General features: G+C 42.9%; 1 protein-coding gene across 2 annotated transcripts in view; it reads left to right on the top strand.

Annotated features, from left to right (window-relative positions):
* The first annotated feature begins 331 nt into the window (after positions 1-331).
* LOC101403991 (ral guanine nucleotide dissociation stimulator-like) overlaps positions 332-11,587 on the top strand; it is a 64,420-nt gene continuing 53,164 nt past the window's right edge. For both annotated transcript variants that reach the window (XR_015551360.1, XR_015551359.1), the window contains exon 1: positions 332-1,615. The gene's annotated coding sequence lies outside the window, so the exon portion shown is untranslated. The remainder of the gene's footprint in view (positions 1,616-11,587) is intronic.

Raw genomic sequence — 11,587 nt, 5'->3', positions numbered from 1 at the left:
CTTAAGGGAAAGGGCAGAGGGAGATTCTCCCTCTTCCCCCGACACCATCCTAAAATATATCTCTTTACCTTGATTGTTTTCTCTGAGGGACGTTTGTCCTCCCCCACTAACTGCTTAAAGAATTTGACATGGTAGCTCCTTCCTGGAACAGATCTATCATGAAGGCTGTAAAGATAATGTAGGATAAATGTTACAATAGAAAAGGCACAAACAATCCCATCTTATCAGAAGTTCTGTCTCTCTGGCCACATTCTCTGGATGGTCCTGGGAGGAGTTGCCAGACAATCATTTACATTTATAAGGGAAATCTCCATTTGTAAAGGTATCGCCCTCTCTATTTTGGGAAGATGGGGGGATGGCCTCATTTCTAGAGGCTTATCAATGTGAAAGGTGAGGCCTTAAATCTGCATAATAACCTTACTCTTGTTTACTGTGCTTTAGCGGTAATCTCCTGTAACTGACTCCCCCCACCCCCAACATCCTCCTTTGTCGTTGGCTGAACATGGTATTTAAGATGAGAATTTCTGCTATTGTGTTGAGAAATGCAGTGTCCCTGTTTTCTCCCATGTATACATGTTATTAAACTTAGTATTATTTTCTCCTGCTAACCTGTCTTGTTAATTATTTGGCCAGCCATAAGAACCTTAAGGAAAAGGGCAGAGGGAGATTCTCCCTCTTCCCCGACACTTTCTTTACCTCAAACAGCAATACTTCCAAAGTTTTAATGAAAACGTGGCCAATTTGGTGAAAACCAAGTGACTTGTTTGTTTTAGCATGCCAATGAGATTAAGAAAATAACTATTTTAATTATTGTTATTGATTATAAAAATCAGAAGAAAACAAACTTCTTTGTCCAAAGACATTTCTGCAAGTGAAATTGTCTAAAAAACTGACAGCTCGCCTCCTCTTTTAACCACTAAACCATAAGAAATGTAATACCGTGGGCAAACACTTGAGCACTGTCACCTGCACAAGTCCCCAGCGCTGTTGCCCCATCAAGGCCACAGATCAGGGTGAGGAGTTGGCGGAGGGGAGATGGCTTCGCACTCAGCGTCTTTCCTTCCTGGGTCAGAACTTGGTCCCAGGTGCTCGCTGTCTAGTCTTCTGGGGAAGCAGAGAATTCTTCTGGGGACACGACACACTTTGGGTGTTAAGGATGTCATTATTCATTTTTAAACAAATGTTAGATCGTGTGACGCACTTCTCAGGACAGGAGAAGCCGCCTCAAGAGAAGGCAGATCTTCTCCAGGAGCTGACGGTCATCCAGGGACAGCAGAGTCAAGGGCTGCAGAGCGACAACCAGCTCTTGCTCTCGTCCCATGGACACCTCGGTCACCCCCCCCATGCCCAGCCGGTGCCCCCCTCAGCGGTTCCCATTGTAGCCTCGGAGGCCCGCGCATGCGCAGGACCAGCCCTCAGAGCGGCAGAGGGGCCAGCGAGCTGGAGAGCTGCGTGACGCGTGCACCGGAGGCAGGGTCCCTGGTGCGGAGGTGGCGGCTGCGCCGGTTTGTGTGGGGGGATGGTCGGTTTCTGGATCCTTCCTCCAGGATTTTCAGCGCTGGGGAGCTCTCCTTTCTGCAGTGTGGAGGAGCGCTGGGCAGGAGGCGGCGCCGAGGTAGGCGGTGGGCGGTGGGCGGCGGGCTCCGCGAGGAGATCTCCGCCGCTGATGGCGGGATCGCAGTGTTGGGGGCAGCGGATGGGGACGGGGCTGCTGGCGGGCTGCCTCAGGCGGGGGAGCCAAACCTCTGTCCCTTGGAGGAGCAAAGGAGCGCCGCCTGATCGGCTGGTCCCTCTGCCTTGGCGGGGCCCCACCTCGGCAGGGCCTCCTGCCCACCCAGCGGAGGTGCAGGGGGCGGCAGGGAGTCGCCTGCCCTCTGTGTGCGCCCTTGAGTTCGCGCTCCCCCAGGACCCTGTCTAGGCCAGGTCGCGACATCCCCCAGTGAACACTTTCCTTCAGAAGATGGACTGTGGTCAGCGCTGCTCTGCCTGACTCCGCTCAGGCTATTGGGTTCCTCATTGCGTTCTTTAAACAAATAAGCGCTCCTACTTCCTTGGGACCACCTTTATAGAAAAACCTAATCGCATTAATGGTTTCTGATAATTGACTCTATATTTGCAAGGCGAACTTTGAAGCCTGTGAATTGTTGTAAACTGCATTTAATGAAAGGAGCTTTAAACAATCTTTGGTGAAAATTATGTAACTTCCTAATAATAACTCACCTTTGGTTAAGATAGATTCATGACTGATCAATTGCTGATTGACATAATGTGTATGGAATTTAGGTTTCAATGGAAAGGTTTTTCTTGGCAGTTGGTGCTAAAATTAAAATCGGATTAGGAGGAGGTTTTTACAAGTAGTATGTAGTGTGTGTTTTGTCTCCGTACTCATTTAGAATCATAAGAATTTAGATTAGGAAAGCCCATAGAACAAGAATTTTGAAATTTTGATTTGACTGACCAGGTGAAAGGTCCAAAGGCCAAATACGGTAGGATTTCATTTATGTGATACTCTAGAAAAGATAAACCATAAAGAAAGACAACAGATCGTTAGTTGCCATTAGTTTTAATATTTAGTTCATCATTTAGTTTAATAGTTTAATCATTAGTTTTAATATTTCTGATTAAAAAAATACATTTTAATGATAGCATCCTAATTATGCTTTTGGATGATTACAGAAGTTAATAACCTATTAAATTCTGCAGTAGGAACAAATGACTTGTTGGTTATTGGTGTCTTTGAAGTGTAAGTATTGGTGGTACTGAAATTTTTAACTAAGCTTTTTTGGATTCTGAACTACTGATTTTTTTACTAGATCATGTTGGACGTGGCATATTACAAGTTTCAAAAGGCTCTTTAAATTACTGTAGCAGGCTGAAGCTATTAAATTGTAATGTAAGAGCTTTATAGATGAAACAGGCAAAATACAAAAAGCCATTCATCATTTTATCTTTGTTAAAAAATCAAGTAAATCTTATCATATACATGAATGACTTTTGGCTAGACAGACCTGAACTTGACAAGATGGACTCATTAGTATGGGGAACTTGTTTTGGAATGTTAAAATGGGAGAGGATATATTAGTTTTACCTGAGGGTGACCTGAGTCAATATGGTGGGTTTAGCTGCTTATATGCTCTTTCTGAGTTACGATCTTGATTAAAAAGCTGGTCATAGACATACCAAGAAATTTGGACCATTTTATGTATCAACATATTAAGAAGTCCTATTTCTCTGATAGTTTCTGATTTCAGGGTGTCTGGGAAAAACAGTTTCTCAACATAGGTACTTTGGAATATAATTTTTGATAGTTGGCTTATTGAATCATAGAATCGTGGAGATGGAAATAATTTCAGTGGTTGTAGAGCCTAAACTCTTCATTTTCCAGGAAATGGAAAGTGAGGTTTCTCGAGTTAAGTCATCCATAGTCTGACTGCTACTTAGTGGCAGAGTTGGAAGTAAATGCTCGGATGCTTGTCTCCAGATTCCTAGTACAGTGCTCTCTGTGCTGTATACCTACTATTAAGGAGATAAACTAATGAGTTGCCTTCTCAGATCATATATGTAGCCAGCAGGGTTGATTCTTTCCCATATGCATTTTTTCCTTTCTTTTTAAAATAACTACTAACTACAATTAATTCATTCTCCTACCACGTCTAATGACTATCCTTGTGTGTGTCTCCTTGAGCACACATGTAGACTCCCTAGAATGGACACCTGCCTGTGAGTGGATTGCTGGGCCAAAGGCTGATGTGCATCTGCAACTTGACGAGCTGCAGCCAAATCATCCTCTGAAGTTTTAACAATTTTCATTCCCGCCAACAGTGTATGAGTCATCCTTGCCCTGGGAATTGTCAGATTGGCATTGTCAGATTTTTAAAGGTTTGCCAATCTGGTGGGTGAGAAATGATGTATTTGTTTTTCTCTTGTTACAACTGTTTTGACAAATGCATAGAGCTGTGCAACTACCACATTCAATATACAGAACAGTTCCAGCTCCCAGAACTCCCTTCCGCTGCTCTTTGTAGTCAACTCTTCCCCCATCCTTAACCCCTGGAGACTAACGATCTGCTGTCTTTCCCTATGGTTTGTCCTTTCTAGAATATCATATAAATGGAATTCTACAGCATTTGGCCTTTTGACTCTGGATTCTTTCATTTAGCACAATACATTTATTTGCATGTTCATCCATGTTGTTGACTGTATCAGCAGTTCCTTCTGTTTTATTGCTGAATGTAGTATCCATTGTATGAATGTACCACAGTTTATCCATCCACCCATTGAAGGACATTTGAGTTATTTTCAGTTTTGTCTTTTTTGACTATGAATAAAGCTGCTATAAATCTTTGCAAACAAGTTTTTGTGTGAACATAAGTCTTCTTCTCTTGGGTAAGCACCTAGAAGTGGAATTGCTGGGTCACATGGTATGTGTATGTTTAACTTTATTTTAAAAACTGTTTGTGTAGCAAAGTCATGGCCCACAATGATGTCCTAATCCCTGGAACCTGGAAATACATTAGTTTACTTGCCAAAGGTGGATTAAGTTTACAGATGGAATTAAGGTTGCTAATCAACTGACTTTAAAACAGGGCGATTATCCTGGATTATCTAGGTGGGCCCAGTGCATCACAAAGGCCCTTAAAAGGGAAAGAGAAGCAGCAGAGTAGAAAAAGATGCAACAAGGGGAGCAGGCCCAGAGAGATGCAGAGTTCCTGGTTTTGAGGGTGGAGGAGGGGGGCCACAGCCTAAGGAATGTGGTGGTCTCTAGAAGCTTGAAAAGGCTAGGAAATGGATTAAACTATAGAGTCCCCCAAAAAGAACCTAGCTCTGCCAACACCTTGATTTTAGCCCAAGGAGACCCGTGTCAGACTGTTAACCTACAGAACTGGAAAACAATAAATCTGAGTTGTTTTTAAGCCATGAAATTTGTGCTAATTGGTTACAGCAGAATAACAAACTCCACTTTAAAACTGTTTTCCAAAGAGGCTGGACCATTTTGTGTTCCCACCAGCAACGTAGGAGTGTTCCAGTTACTTTCCATCCTCATTAGCATTTGGTATGGTCAACCTCTTTAATTCTAGTCATTCTAATAGGTACGTAGCAGTATGTCAATGTGGTTTTTATGTGCATTTTTCTCATGATTAATGACGTCGAGCATTTTTCATGTGCTTATTTGCCATCTGTGTATCTTCTTTAGTGAAGTGCCCAAATCTGTGTCCATTTTAAAGATTTTATTTATTTTATTTTATTTTTTCCCCCCAAAGCCCCAGTAGATAGTTGTATGTCATAACTGCACATCCTTCTAGTTGCTGTATGTGGGAGACGGCCTCAGCATGGCCGGAGAAGCGGTGCGTCGGTGCGCGCCTGGGATCCGAACCCGGGCCGCCAGCAGCGGAGCGCGCGCACTTAACCGCTAAGCCACGGGGCCGGCCCTGTGCCCATTTTAAACTTGGATTATCTTATTGCTGAGTTTTGAGAGTTTTTTATTGTCCTGTCAGATATGTGATTTGCAAAAGCCTTCTCCCAGTCTGTGGCTTGCCTTCTCCATCCTCTCACCAGTGTCTTTGGAAGGTCTGTGTAATGTAACTCGAGAGGCTCCACATGACATTTTCTTGCTTCCTTGGGAAACAGAGTGAGGTTGGATCACCTGAGACCAATCAGATGTTGATCAGATTTGGGGCTGGGTCTCACTTTTAGTAAACCCAGCCCTTCCACTTTCCCCCTGTTTCTATTTGCTGTGCTCCCCTCCCCCGCACAGGGGTCTGGTTCTAAGTCTGGTAGATCTCTGTCTCCTCAGGTTTGGGAGCCCACAGAAAAGTTAGCTACGCCCTTCAGACATCTCAGCACAGCTCTGCAGCCTCCTACCTTACATCGCTTCACAATATGGCAAATTCCCTGAAGGTCAGTCTAGCAGTATATTTGACTTAGGCCACTTCCACCACTTCTGGAGGTTTCACTTTGCTTTGTGGAACTTAGAACAGGTGCTGCGAGGAAGAGCAGTTGTGTGTCTGAAAGCCCTCAGGTTTCCTCTGCCACACCAGTCCTGCAGAATCACTACAAGTATGGCTAGTTTCTCTTTTTCCTAGCCGAGACTCTGACTGAGCAAGCCAGATCCTCGGCAAGCACCCAGAATCAGAAAACACCTGCAGGAGAAAGAAAGATAAAAATCCTTGCTCACATAAAAGTGGTTTTCTTCTCTCTGGAATTTTAGTTGGTTGATTCTGAAGCTCTCTGATGCTCTAAAAATATATCTATAATTTATCTGGCTTTGTCCAGTTTTGCAGCAAGAGTGCTTTCCTGTCCTAGTCTCCTCTAAAACAGAAGTTCCCTTGTCATTAGTTTTTAACTCCATCAGTTATACATTGTCAATATTATTATTGTTTGGTAAAGTCATGCTTTCAATGATTTATTCAGATGTTTACCCTTTTTTATCCTCATGATCCATTTTTACATCTTAGCACATCTATCAATTTTTTGTTAAAGTACATTCATTTTACTTTTTAATTTTTTTCCTTGAGTAATATTAGCTCTGTGCTAACATCTGTGCCAATCTGCCTCTATTTTGATGTGTGTCACCACCGTGGCATGGCTGATGTGTGGTGTAGGTCCACGCCTAGGATCTGAACCCATGAACCCAGGCCTTGGAAGCGGAGCGTGCTGAACTTAAACCTCTACACCAGGTGGCTGGCCCCCTTAAAGTACATTCATTAGAAGTTCCTTAATGAGCATTTGTTGGTGGTAATACTCTTAGTAAATGTTTGCATAAACATATCTTTAATTCACCCCAGTTCTTGAGATATGGTTTGATTGGGTATATGCTGAAAGTTATTTTCTCTCTGTACCTTGAAGATTTAATCCAACTCTCTCTTGCCTTCCATTGTTAAGAAATGTATCATAGGTCTAAATGTCAGTCTCTGTAAGTGTTCTGTCCCTCTGTGGGGCTTTGAATATCTTCTTTTGTATTTGGTGTTCTTTGGTTTCCCTGGATGGATCTGACTCTAGATTTTTTTGTTTTAATTGTGCTTGAGATGTGTTCAGCTGCCTGAATCTAGAGTAGAAGTCTTTTATCAATTCTGGAAATTTCTTTTTTTGTGTGTGTGTGTGTGTGAGGAAGATCAGCCCTGAGCTAACATCCATGCTAATCTTCCTCTTTTTGCTGAGGAAGACCGGCTCTGAGCTAACATCTATTGCCAATCCTCCTTTTTTTTTTTTTCCCCCAAAGCCCCAGTAGATAGTTGTATGTCATAGTTGCACATCTTTCTAGTTGCTGTATGTGGGACGCTGCCTCAGCATGGCCAGAGAAGGGGTGCATTGGTGCGTTCCCAGGATCCAAACCTGGCCCATCAGCAGCAGAGTGCGTGCACCTAACCACTAAGCCATGGGGCTGGCCCTGGAATCTTCTGTTATTATGTCTGAATATTCCTTTAAATCATATATATATTTATATTATTTGTGAATAGCTTCTGTTGGAATATGAATGTCCTTTTTCTTGTGTCTTAGAGGAGGAGAGTTCAATAGGGGAAGCTCACTCTGCCATGATGCTGACATCACTCTCTTCTATATATTTATATGATTTAATTCAAATATATATACACATACTTATTTATACACATTCAATATATATTCATTAAATATATATTAAATTCAATATATTATATTGTTCAATATAATGATTTATATTATTCAAAAAATGTACATATCTTATTTCTATATATGATCCTGTACTTGACCAAACTCAAGCCAGGCTCCATTGAGCCCCCGTCTTGACTAGGCCTCAATCTTGGCCAATTATAACTATGGCCTCTCAGCACAAATCATTTCACCCCCCGCACACACATTATAAGACTTAAACGCTGACATAGTTTCTAACAGCTCAAATCCACTTCCTTAGGATGACCCCTGCCCCCTTAAAGTGCCTGCCTGGGAAAGCTCAAGGCAGCCAAAAGAATTGACTGTTTGTTCTGGCTAACACTCGATCATTGGCCCCTGACATCCTTTTCTTAGAGCATTTACCCAAAAGTGCTTACAATGGTGAATATTTCCTCTGTCCTTTTGAGTTCTATATGTGTCTCCAATAACCCAGAAGTGCATTTCTCAAGGTCCTGAGAGCCATTCCTTGAGCTGAGGACAGGATGTCTGTCTCCCAGACTCTGTGAGAGGAGAGAAGTGAAACTTTGATCATTTCCAACCAGCAGACACAACTGGCCAGATCCCACTGCACTGACCAACCCTGTAACTTTTCCCTCCCTGACTCTACTGAGCCCCTGCTCACCCCTCTGCCTGCTCCCTCATTCTCCCTTTCAAATGCCCAGTCACTTCTGTACAAATCAAATTGAGTTCAGTTCATCCTGTTCCCTCTTCCTTATTGCAGTGGTATATTACTGATTAAAATCTGTCCTGACTACTTTAACTAGAGCCTGGCTTTGTGTATACTCTATGTTTAACACACATACAGGTAATCTCATGCATATGCATATATATGCATATACCAACATAACCATGGGCCCTCCAGGACCAGTTCAACTGACTCCTTCTTATCAACAGAGTAGTTAAGAGTTTTCTTTCAGGAACTGAGACCCCTAGTCCAGTTAAGGCCAGTTGAGACCACCAACCCATCAACTAGACCTGCGCAAATGCTCAATAAATGACATTTTTTACATCAAGGAGCTAAAAGCTCCATCCTCAGATCATCATAACACTGCCAATTTCTGAACACACATCCGATGAAGAGCCACAAAGCTTGACTTTGCTTGTGCAGATCATCAATTACCTCACTTCTCCTTACTTCCAATCATCTACCTCCACATGTCAGACCACCCTGTCCTTCATCCCATAAATTGTGCCCCAAGCCCTGGATCGGGGAGGCAGATCTGAGACAGACACATGTGTCCTGTCTCCTTGCAGATAAATCTCACAAAATAAAGCTACAATTCTTTTCCCAAAAGCTGATGCCAGAATAATTGGCTTTTTTAATGTGCATTGGGAAAGAGAACCCCAATATTGTGTGGTAACATCAATACATATATATACACTTAATGGATGTTTTGTCTTTTTCTTTTTTCTTTGCTGAGGATTCACCCTGAGCTAACATCTGTGTCAGTCTTCCTCTATTTTGTATGTGAGTTGCCACTACAGCCTGGCCACTGATGAGTGGTGTAGGTCCACGCCCAGGAACTGAACCTGGGCTGCTGAAGTGGAGTTCTCTTAACTTAATCACTAGGCCATGGGACCGGCCCATGTCTAATTGTTTTGAAGATGTTACTAGATATGCAATTGAAGTTTCACTATGATCTCTGGATTTCCTTGCTGCTCCTTTAGTCCCTCACTTCAGTGTATGTGTTTCTTGCTCCATTTTTCATGCTAGAGGAATTCTTCAAATATCAAGTGGTCCTTGGCTACCTGTTCATATTTCTGTGATGGGAAGAAAACAGCTGAGTAGGATCTCTGTGGGCCTGATGGGGCCTGTGAATGTCTGGACTCAATGTTTCTTCAGGGGTGTTGAGTGTTGAACTAGTAACAGGCAAACAGTGTTGGTGCCCATGCTAGTCTGTAACAACATACTTATTCCACACATTCCCACAATGACAGACATCATCTGAACACATTGAAATGCTGACAACACACCCACACTCACATACACACTATTTGCAAATGACCATCAGCATTCAGACTGTAAACTACACCTGATAATGCACACTGATACTCAGAACATACACACAAACTCACACACACATACAGACCACTCAGAGCCCACAGTGACTTGAAGTCTCTAAACACACACAGACATCAACATAACACACCTTCTAAGTAGATTTAAGCCATGAAATTTGTGCTAGTTTGTTACAGCAGCATAACAAACTCCACTTTAAAAATGTTGTCCAGGGGCCTGCCCCGTGGCTTAGCGGTTAAGTGCGTCCGCTCTGCTACTGGCGAGCCGGGTTCGGATCCCAGGCGTGCACAGATGCACCGCTTCTCTGGCCATGCTGAGGCCGCGTCCCATATACAGCAACTATAAAGATGTGCAACTATGACATACAACTATCTACTGGGGCTTTGGGGAAAAAAAAAGGAGGATTGGCATGGATGTTAGCTCAGGGTTGATCTTCCTCACAAAAAATAAATAAATAAATAATGGACTGTTTTCCAACCACTTTGTGTTCCCACCAGCAATGTAAGAGTGTTCCAGTTACTTTCCATCCTCACTAACACTTCTTATGGTCATCCTCTTTAATTCTAGTCATTCCAATAGCTACGTAGCGGTATGTCAATGTGGTTTTTATGTGCATTTTTCTCACTATTAACGACGTTGAGCATCTTTTCATGTGCTTATTTGCCATCTGTGTATCGTCTTTAGTGAAGTGTCCAAGTCTGTGCCCATTTTAAACTTGGATTTTCTTATTGCCGAATTTTGAGAGTTCTTTATAGTCCTGTCAGATATGTGAATTTGCAAAGGTCTTCTCCCAGTCTGTGGCTTGCCTTCTCCAGCCTCTCACCAGTGTCTTTGGAAGGTCTGTGTAATGTAACTCGAGAGGCTCCACATGACATTATTTTCCTTCGTTGAGAAACAGAGTGAGGTTGGAGCACCTGAGTCCAATCAGACGTTGATCAGACTTGGGGCTGGGTCTCACTTTTAGTAAACCCAGCCCTTCCACTTTCCCCTGTTCCTGTTTGCTCTGCTCCCCTCCCCCGCACAGGGGTCTGGTTCTAAGTCTGGTAGATCTCTGTCTCCTCAGGTTTGGGAGCCCACAGAAAATTCAGCTATGCCCTTCAGACATCTCAGCACAGCTCTGCAGCCTCCTACCTTACATCGCTTCACAATATGGCAAATTCCCTGAAGGTCAGACTAGCAGTATGTTTGACTTAGGCCACTTCCACCACTTCTGGAGGTTTCACTTTGTTTTGTGGAAGCTTTTGGCCTAGTTCCCCAGATTCCTGTGCGGAACCAAAACTTAGCACAGGTGCTGTGAGGAAGAGCAGTTGTGTGTGTGAAAGCCCTCAGGTTTCCTCTGCCACACCAGTCCTGCAGAATCACTACAAGTTTGCCTAGTTTCTCTTTTCCCTAGCCAAGGCTCTGACTGAGCAAGCCAGATCCTCGGCAAGCACCCCGAATCAGAAAATGCCTCCAGGTGAAAGAAAGATAAAAATCCTTGCTCACATAAAAGACTTTTTCTTCTTTCTGGAATTTTAGTTGGTTGATTCTGAAGTTGTCTGATGCTCTAAAAATATATTTATAGTTCATCTGGCTTTGTCCAGTTTTGCAGCAAGAGTGCTTTCCTGTCCTAGTCTCCTCTAAAACAGAAGTTTCCTTGTCATTAGTTTTTAACTGCATCAGTTATACATTGTCAATATTATTATTGTTTGGTAAAGTCATGCTTTCAATGATTTATTCAGATGTTTACCCTTTTTTATCCTCATGATCCATTTTTACCTCTTAGCAGTTCTTCTTCTATGAGTTTCTTTCTTCTTAAAGTATATTCTTTTTCACTTTTTAAGTTTTTTCCTTGAGGAAGATTAGCCCTGGGCTAACATCTGTGCCAATCTTCCTCTATTTTGTATGTGGGTCACCACCATGGCATGGCTGATGAGTGTT

This window comes from Ceratotherium simum, unplaced genomic scaffold (assembly GCF_057802395.1).
Source record: "Ceratotherium simum simum isolate JZ-2026a unplaced genomic scaffold, ASM5780239v1 HiC_scaffold_44, whole genome shotgun sequence".
NCBI lineage: Eukaryota > Metazoa > Chordata > Mammalia > Perissodactyla > Rhinocerotidae > Ceratotherium > Ceratotherium simum.
Note: the sequence above shows the minus strand (reverse complement) of the source record. Positions and strands in the feature narration are given on the sequence as shown.